The sequence below is a fragment of the Dreissena polymorpha genome, chromosome 15 (genome assembly GCF_020536995.1).
Source record: "Dreissena polymorpha isolate Duluth1 chromosome 15, UMN_Dpol_1.0, whole genome shotgun sequence".
Taxonomy (NCBI): domain Eukaryota; kingdom Metazoa; phylum Mollusca; class Bivalvia; order Myida; family Dreissenidae; genus Dreissena; species Dreissena polymorpha.
In genome coordinates this window covers 45,558,895-45,569,196 of record NC_068369.1, presented here as the reverse complement: position 1 = coordinate 45,569,196, position 10,302 = coordinate 45,558,895, and the positions used below count along the sequence as shown (strand labels likewise).

Sequence of the window (10,302 nt, the reverse complement as noted above, 5' to 3'; positions counted from 1 at the left end):
CACAAGCTAATCTGGGAAGAAACCTAACGCAGATGCATTAAGCATGTTTTTCCCAGTGCTCAGTTCAATGTAGTTTAAACTTAACTTCTTAAGGTCTTATAGTGTGAACACGGAAATGCGGTGCTTAAATGGCGGTACCCGGCTACATCATGCATGGTGTCCCAAACAGATAAAATGTGTTAAAGTTTTTGTGTCATGGTAAAACACATCTATTTTACATAGTGTTGCCATTAATGCGGTACTTTATATAAACAATTACTTTTTGAGATTATGACTATTGTATTAAAACAGCATTTTATGAAAGCTATGAAAAGCCACTATGAATATAATAAACAATGACGATGCGTTAGGAAGAGTATCAAGTTGTTACCGTATCTATAATAATTTGGTATTTTTGAGAATTTGCGGCTTGCGAATTTTAAGTAACGATCACGCTAAAAATATCGAATATTTCGTAAAATAACGCAAACCCTTACAAAAATCATTGTTCCGTTTTGCAAAATGCAGTATTTTAACGTTAGATGTTATGTAGTAACATTGATTGAACGAGATACAAAATGCTCGTTTTTTTTTTGATTGTCCGATCATTTACGGGCGAACGGGAGATTGGATTCGGTCAGCGTCGGAAGCATGACGCAAATGAACGCAACCCGAATGAATCCGATCCTGACTCGATATCATCTACAAAAAGAAAGTAGATGACATCGTGGAACGATATTTAGATGCTTTGAAGTTGCCGAACGTTTGTATTTTAACGTTTTTACACCTATGTTACTTGCTTTAGGGTCTTCCTATTGTAAATAACCATCGTATGGTACTATTTGTTGTTGAAGTTTTTCATATGTAGCATAATACAGTACGCATGTAGTATTGGTGAACGTGATCATGGCTTTAAGGAAAAAGTTCTAGTACGACAATTATTTTGTTTATTTATAGAAGCCTCATTCTGATAAAACTTTGTTTAATGCATGTGCGTTTAGTGTCGTCCCAGATTAGCTATGCAGTCCGCATAGGCCAAACACGGACAGCACATTCCGCGTAAAGCAGATTTTCGTTTAGAAAAGACTACCTTTCAACCAAACATTCCATGAAAGCGGAAATCGTAGTCCCTGATTAGCCTGGCATTTAACCCAGTTTTCCCAGATCGAGGCTCATTTGCTTTTTTAATTTATGTTTTGATCTACATTATTCGTGTGATTTTCTAACATGCAACATAAATCAACACGTACATACAAATAGTTGTGTTATATTAATTTTTATTTTTACAAAGATTGTCTGTAACGACAGTCTTCGCGTTTACGCCGTAAACGTTTAGAATTACGCTTTATATAGAACAACGATTTTGTAAGTCTTCATAAAAAGCCACATACAATCAGTAACTGTTCAATACATTTTATTCTCGCTCTGGGAAAAAGAGGTTTAATGCAGGTGCATAAAGTGTCATGACATAATAACCTATGCATTCCGAGTGTATTGTATTTTGATTGTATTTATGTATTTCAGAGGACGTCTCTTCTTAGCGAAAACGAATTAAGGAGGAAAGTGCCGTCCCATATAAGCCTGTGCGGACTGCACAGATTAATCGGTGATGCAACTCTTCGCGCATGTATTTAGCTCATTTTCGAAAACAACACTGCGACATGCGTCAATTTGATGCAAACGACCTACTCTCCATAGTTTGTTCAAATACCTTTATAATAAATGAACGAGAAAACCACAACATTGGCCCTTGTTTTAATATTTATCATATCGATGTAAGTTTCAATCAATTTACAAAACATTTCCAGCATGTCGACCATCACAGAAGACGTCGGTTGCTACGACAACGGCGGATGCGATGGCAACACGTCCCGGAATCACCCGTGTGAAACCATCGGAAGACACAACTGCTTTGAAAACTAGCAGGTTTTACATTTTATTTTACCATTCGAATTGGAAGGCTATTCATTTGCATATACCCTTCAGTGCATGTTGCTTGCCAACCAGGTTCAAACAAGTAAGGTTAATGTGAAACCTTTACCTTTAATTACACGCAGTGTTTGAAACGGGCTTGACAACGTTGTACATCTAGTGGCTTTCACGATCAATCGAGCCTTGTTCTGAGAAAACTGGGCATAATGCATGTGCGTTAAGTGTCGTCCAAGATTAGCCTGTGAAGTCCGCACAGGCTAATCAGAGACGAAACTTTCCGCCTAAACTTGATTTTCGGTAAGGAGGGACTTCCTTAAAACTAAAAATACCATTAAAGCAGAAAGTGTCGTCCCTGATTAGCCTTTGCGGACTGCACAGGCCAATCTGGGATGACTCTTTACGCACATGCATTATGCCCAGTTTTCTCAGAACACGACTAAATTGATGAATGCGTTATCAAAAGAATTCGTCATTCAACAGGGGCAATTATTTTCTTCTAAATTTAGTAAATTCCTATATTTCAGTGGGCATCATTAAGAGCGGTAAAGATAGCTCCAAGGTTGTTGGTCGCCCTGGGGATCTCTGCAGCCTCTATGTTTTTGAAAGCTTACCCGTATGTTTATGTATATTGTACAGTTTGTACATTTCGTGGCCTACCACATTGAGAGCGGTCGGGATTGTCGGGTATATCACAGGCTGATCAGGGACCACACTTCCGCCTAAATTGCATTTTTGCTAAGAAGAGATTTCTTTTAATCGAAAAAAAAAAGCAGAAAGTGTCGTCCCTTACATGTATTAAGCCATGATTATGAGATGAGAGTAGTTACAAAGATCGGTGATTTAAATAAGTGTGTAGCGTGATATGTTTAAAATAAATTTAATTGTGCACCGACTACACTGTTTTCAACACGTTGTCAATAATGTTGTACTCGTAATGTCTAAATTCCCAAGCCTTAATTCCTTGCTTAGTTGCAAGTAATGCTCCATTAACAATGCTATCTGACCAGACTGTATGTCGTCTAAAAAACACCCGTTGATGCTGTAATATACCCAGGATGCCCCGGGTTTCTGTGCAACAACGGAACGTTCGTCCCGATGATGCATACTGTGACGTCATGATTTAATTCCCGAATGGGTTCGACGAGATGGACTGTTTGACCGTTGACCGAGGTCCGAGTGTTTTTTTGTGTATGCATTTTTAAACGGATCAATTATTAAGTTGCAAACTCCGCTCAGGCAATACATACACAAATGTGTGTTTACACGTCACGTTCGAGTAAATCGGGGTTTAATGCATGTGCATGTGCAGGCTTCACAGGCTAATCTAGGAACTAGATTTTCGGTAATGAAATAATTTCATAAAGGTGTCGTGCCTGTTGAGGGTCTGCATAGTCTGATCTGGGACGACATTTTACGCACATGCATTGAGTCCTGTCAGAGCGAGAATAATATACTAAACATTGATGCTCTTTAGATTGCGAGAAGGAAGAAATCCGATACACTACAGGCAGTGCGTCCCCGGTGCGAGGCGGTGAGACGGAACCCCGGACTATCTTGATGGCACTGACGAGTGGTAAGGCTGTAAATAGACCACCACCCTCGACCTGTGTACATCACGCATTTATACGATCGCTACCTCGCGTCCTATGTTATATGTGAATTTCACACCTAATAATATTATATACTAATACGTAATACAATAACCACCCATCGGTCTGTGTAGGGTATGTATCTAACACCTGAAATCCGACGGCAACCCACGGCATGTGGAAGGTCTGTATAACACGTTTGTAAATCGATAACCACACCTCAACCGGCGGTAGGTATGTAAAACTCGACATTCGGGCTATGTATACTATGTATACTATACTATACAATAAACACTGACACAAATTTAAAATTTAAGTGAAAATATGGCCATAGCGAGTGTCAATTATAAGTTATCATGTTGCAGATATAGAGCTAAGACTGATGGACGGTCAGATTGACCTCACTGGCAAATAAAACTTTATTCGAGACTAGAACTAGGCTTAAATCTAGATGTTTATGTTCATTTTAGAGACCACTCAATGTGTCGGGTGTATCAAGAACGCCACTCCCGAAAGTAAGAGGTACAGGCTATAGCTTTAGATATAACGGGTTGTGAAAAACAAAATTATTATTTTCTGTTTGAACAATTTAAAAAAATATGCAATAGCATACAACTTAACAAAACGTTCTTGTGAATTGGAAATGACATAGATGGAAAGGGAAATAATTTTATCTTTTAATATGCACAATCGCTCATGAAAATAGTTGAAGTCTCTCATACACAAGACATCGCATTGTCATTTGGAAATTGAAGACTAATCCAGGGCTGGTATAATTACATCTTTAAAATACAGCATCTTAAGTTGTATGTAGACCGTTTCAATGTGCGATTTCAAAAAAATTTCGACGACGAAATGGGCACCCCTCCCGCACCCTCCCCGCTTGAGCCCCCCCTCTCAAACATTTCTGGATACGCCTCTGGTTTATTCTGATGAGAATTCTAAATATATTATGAGGCTTAAAAATGATGTAGGCCGACATTTCAACGAGTCTCGGTCTAGGAAAGTGGGGCTTAATCCATGTGCGAAAAGTGTCGTCCAGGATTCGCATGTGCAGTCCGCACAGGCAAATCAGGGACGGCACTTTCCACTTTATTGATTGTTTTTTGGTAAAAGGAAGTCTTCTTTACGAAAATCCATTGTAGTCGAACAGTGTCGTCCCATATAATCATCTTATGACTTCACAGGCTGATCACGGCGACACTTTTATCAGAACGAGGCCCTTTTGTATTTTTATGTTTGTACTTTTTGCCGTTTTAACATTATTAAGTCACATCACGCATGTCAAGTAACCTACTCATACTTTTTTTGCGCAAGTATAGCCGATCTAAGCACTTCACATGTACGTGTATGAGTATTTTGTACTGCCGATCTCTTACATCTATTCAATTGTTTGCAAACTGTTCATCGGATCAAATTGTATGCTTATATTTAAACTAAAACATATTAGAACATATATCATGTAAAATTATAGCTAGAACAAATATTGTGTTGTTTCATGACGTCTACGTGATATAAAATAACATTTTAAATATTTCAAAAATATTGTTTATAATAATATTGATATAACCTATATGCAAACTACATGCTTGCAAACTAGATGCTTGAGGTTTTAGGCTTAATTAAAAGAAAACATTAATTTACATAAATAATACAGTTTTATAACGCATAACATGACAATCATATATTTCAATATGGATAGCGCAAAGTTTACTGAACACTAATGAGAAAACTGCAACATTGTGTTTTACTTTCACTTAAGACGGTTCATGTTATTAAAGCAATATAATAATCATATATCAAACGGAACCTTTCATAGCACTACGATCATGAAAAACAAATACTTACTCCATTTCTTCGTCCACCATGTATTTATATATACACTTTATTCTATAATTTATATAGTTGTAATACAATACTCCTAATGGAGGTTTTAATCATGCATGCCTAGTTATGGAAAAACTGGGCTTTAAGTATGTGCTAAAAGTTTTGGCCCAGATTTACCTGTGCAATCCGCACAGGCTAATCAGGGACGACACTCTCTGCTTAAACTGAATTTTCGTTTAGAAGATACCTCATATAAACGATAAATTCAAAAACAGCGGAAAGTATCGTCCCTGATTAGCCTGTGCGGACTGCACAGGTTAATCAGGGACGGTACTTTACGCACATGCATTAAGCCCTGTTTTCCCAGAAAGCGACTCATATTTTCTAAATAGGCTAACTTAAGCGGGCAATCCAGCATCAAGTGTTCCTTCTACAGGACCACTTGTATCATACTTCAAAGCCTACTCTGTTTACAGGCTGACTCGTACCGTACTTTAACGCTATCATGTTTGCAGGTCGACTTGTATCGTACTTTAATCCTACTATGTTTGCAGATCAACTCGTATCGTACTTTAATCCTACTATGTTTGCAGGTCGACTCGTATCGTACTTTAACGCTACAATGCTTGCAGGTCGACTCGTATCGTACTTTTATCCTGCTATGTTTGCAGGTCGACTTGCATCGTACTTCAAACCATACTCTGCTTAAAGGTCGACATGTATCGTACTTCAACCGTACGGTAGACTACGTTACCACGCATATCTGACCACGCCCTCCTTCCCAGGAAGTGACACACCCGTTCGACTTCAATTCTGGGTAGAGCAATGTATATTTTAAAAACGTACAGACACACAACGCGTGATTTGTTTTTAAATCAGTATTTCCATACTTTTCTATAAATTAAAATTTCCATACTAGTTTTTGGGGCTTTAAAAAAAAATTACGTGTCAAATGCTTTACAGTTTCAGACGAAATCATGTTTGGGGCACCAAATCCGTGTGAATGCCTTCCATATAAAAATATATCATTATTGTTTGGTTGGGATAACAACAAATGCATCAACACATCAAAACGTTGCTGAAATTCTGTCATACAGATGCGTCTTAGTAAGAAGCTGACTAGGCAAAAATTTCATTTAAATGACAAACACTTTTCAAATCCACGATTTTCAGTTATAGAAAGTATTTACCGAGAGTATATTTGTTTTTTTTGTTTTCAGTGCAAAGTCCAGGGATCAGGCACAGGAGCTCTGAGCGTTATCAGTTGCCAAGCTGGGCCTATTAGTCCAAGCAACCCTTTACCACCAGAAGTAGAAGCCTTGTGGCTACGACAATATGTTCATATATAGCCTCGTTCTAGGAAATCTGGGCTAAATGCATGTAAGTTAAGCTTTATCTCAGATAAGCCTGTGCAGTCAGCACAAGCTGTTCACTGACGACACTTTCCGCCTCAAATGGATATTATTTAAGGAGAGACTTCCTTTAAACGAAACATTCCATCAAAGCGGAAAGTGTCGTCCCTGAATATCCTGTGCGGACTGCACAGGCTAATATGGGATGACACTTGACGAACAAGGCTCATATTTATGAATATGAATTTGTTTTATTATACAATATTTCTGATATGTTTAATAACATACATGTATTGTTGCCTCTATATAGTTTATGTTTCCTCTATAAATTCTTCCAGCTGTGTTGAACAGATTTTTGATTTTTACTCTGTTCCATGTGTGTATCAAATAATTACATTTTAAGTTGCTATTTCTGGTTTGATTTACACGTCCTTAAAAGTGACATTAAAGTTACATTAAAAAGTGCCCTTACTGCAGAATTTACACCAATGACCTTTTTATCACAAGATCAGCACCGCTGTACATGTATACTATTCGTGTTCTGAATGTAACCTAATGTTTATGCTGATGGATCTGTTTAACCTTGTCGCCTAAGACAATTCAATTGTTAAGGCCGGAATGTCCCAATGATTGCGGCTCAGGACCCCATTTCATCATTTTCATCGCAACTTTATTGCCAAAATATCGCACATTTCTTATCGCATCGCAATTTGCGTTTCATCAAATATCGCATCGCCAATTTGAGTTACGATATTCGCACATCGCCAATAATGAGGCTATTTTGCGTTTCATCAAAAATCGCACATTGCAAGAGCACCTGTTTTTTGCGATATTGTGCTTAAAACATGCGATCACACAAACCCAGTCGCAGACGGTAAAAAAAATACAATATGGCCGACGTGTTTTTTTATGGAAAATAACGCGAGAAGGAGAGAGCGGGAGATCCGGCCCCGTCTGGAGATAGGCGGGGTTCGCGATATGGATTTGTAAATCGGTATCGGGTAAACAGAACCACCGCACAGGAGCTAGTGGAGCTTCTGGGGCAGGATCTTGCCAGATCCGAACGTGGCGGAAAAACCATTTTGCCAGAGACCAATGTAACATTAATGCAATCGACATGAATTTGCTAATTTGTTACGGTATATTTGCTTGGAGAAATTGACACACGAAGTACGGGGATTACGATCGTTATCCAGTACAGCAGAGTGCTGTTTTCTTACATCCGGTCTGAATTTGTTTACATATCAACAGGTCAACACGGATACTAAAATGACATTGTATGATAATATAACCGTTGGATAAGCAGGCATTAATAGGCAAATCGAACAACGATTGAGTTGTAATTCGACTCATTCAATTTATGGATTAATTCAAGGCTGTGCTAACCTACAATATGAAGCAAATACAATCTAGGTCACGTACATGTACATTAAGTTTGAACTGTTATTTTTAGTAGTTTGTAGTTATTTATCAGTTGTTCACAGATTTTTCATTGGTCCCACTAACGTTGTTAACAAATATGAAGAACGCCTCATGCCTTTAGCTAACCGGGTTAAAAGTAGTATTTGGAAGAGATGTAATGGAAAATACATTTTTCTTATGTCGATATTGTGCCTAATATAAGACATAAACCCTTATTTAAATATGAATTCTTGGTATTGAGATTTCATTTGTTGCATGATATTTTACTACGGCCTACATCTTGGAGACATCCTGCTAATATAATTACATTCCACGAACAGCGCTTGTATATTAAAACTAAGGTAATACATTCGATATGTTTTCGCATATTTAAGACTTATTAAGTTCAAGGTAGTTAATTTTAAACGAAATGTATTGTGGACTACGTGATTTTACGATTGACCACGTGACAAACTGTTGATACATCCTGCTCACGTAATCACATTCCGCGAACAGCTCTCAAACTTTTTTCTGACCGACATTCAGTTTTTACAATAATAAAAAATACTGATGTAATAAGTAAAACCGGTTGTAACAAGACAAGGAATACGCATTGTCATGTAAACATATTTTGAGAAATTTGATCGTACCAGTTTTACAAGTGAATAGTATTGCCGTATATGGTGCGTTTTGCTACAATATAATTTACAAGTAACTATGTAATTTTACGAATTGGGGCTGTGGAAGGTATGATGGGTTGCTTGAATCACTTTAAATGGAAGATTGAAATAAAAAGCTCAAAGCGCCAAGTTTCATGACAGTATGTAATGCACGTTTTTAAGCTGTTGGCATTTACTCAGTTTTGCTTTTGTATATTTTACTGTGAATTTTACCTCAACAATCGGTAAAAATCAAAGACGAATAATTTCACAATGTATACCGAGTTTCAACAAAGCGACTTGAATACGTATTTATGTATAACTGGATAATGGACGAACTGACAAACACACATAACAGCTGAAGGGCACATTTTTAGTCGTCCACGATAAACAAATTACAAAAAAGAATATACAAATTGTGTGGTATTTAGGATTGAGTGTTTGAGTAAAAAGGCATGTCTCATATTTTACCTTGCGAAATGATTTTGTTACTTAACATGACTCAGATTCAAACACAAGTTTCACAAGCACATGTGGGCTCTAGAGTGGTAACAAGCTTAACGTTTGCGAAGCACGATGCTGAGCGCTGGAAAAATATATTTATATCAACAGATCAACTTGATTCCTTTGTATTCAATCAACCTTAAACGAGTGATTATTTAGAATTAACAATTTCTTCTATTTATCGCATTCATCAATTGAATAATCAATATCCGGCACAAACCATATATTGAAAGGATTATTTCGTGTGGATTGTTTTATTGATTCCCACATAAGTTGATAGCACGCAGCCGTATGTTAATGTAAGTCAAATTTTGTGCGTAATCTTTAGAATTGCCTACGTGGCCTAATAAAACTGGTCCTAGGCTTATGTGCCAATGATTCAACTGTCTCATTTTAAGGAGAAAGCTGAATGTCAATTACGCACACACGTGTGTGTTTCTGCTCTGTAAGTTTAACGTGCCATGGAGGATTTTACTATAAATCCTCCATGATCAGATATTGTCCTATTTAATCAATTGCTTACCGGTTTTAAGTCGAGGCCACACTTCAAAGTCAACGGTTATACATTTTGGTTCCTCTGTTTAGCGTTGAGTATTAAACTATAATTTCGAAATAGTTTTCCACACGAAAAGACAATGTGAAGCGTGCTTCTGTAAATCTCCTCGATGAAAGTCAAGGTCGCAGTACAAGGTAAAGCAAACTTGATTGTTTTCTCTTTCTTTGTAATGTCCCAGAGGACGTAAATTTAACTTCGTATTTGTTATGACAAATACAAGATGATGTCTGTAATGTAATTCGTATCGCACTGTGAAAAGTGGTATTCAAACAAGGATACCAGGTAATGTATACGACAATTGGTGAATATTGTACCCATGTGAATGCTTCGGGGGCATTATGGCCTTCTTTTATGTACTGAACACTCACACGGAAAAATAATATAAATGATATGAAACAGATTTTAATCGACCAGCATTACCTGGTTTATATTGGCAGCCGATTTATGATAACGAATATCTATACTAGGTGATTGGATAAGCTTCTTCGGAAATTGGGTTAATC

General features: G+C 37.4%; 1 long non-coding RNA gene across 1 annotated transcript; it reads left to right on the top strand.

Moving 5' to 3' along the window:
- Positions 1 to 3,437: 3,437 nt before the first annotated feature.
- LOC127859432 (uncharacterized) lies at positions 3,438 to 7,010 on the top strand. The gene is made up of 3 exons (XR_008039385.1): positions 3,438 to 3,484; positions 5,999 to 6,144; positions 6,548 to 7,010. It is a non-coding gene; the product is annotated as an uncharacterized LOC127859432 (long non-coding RNA).
- Positions 7,011 to 10,302: the final 3,292 nt, after the last annotated feature.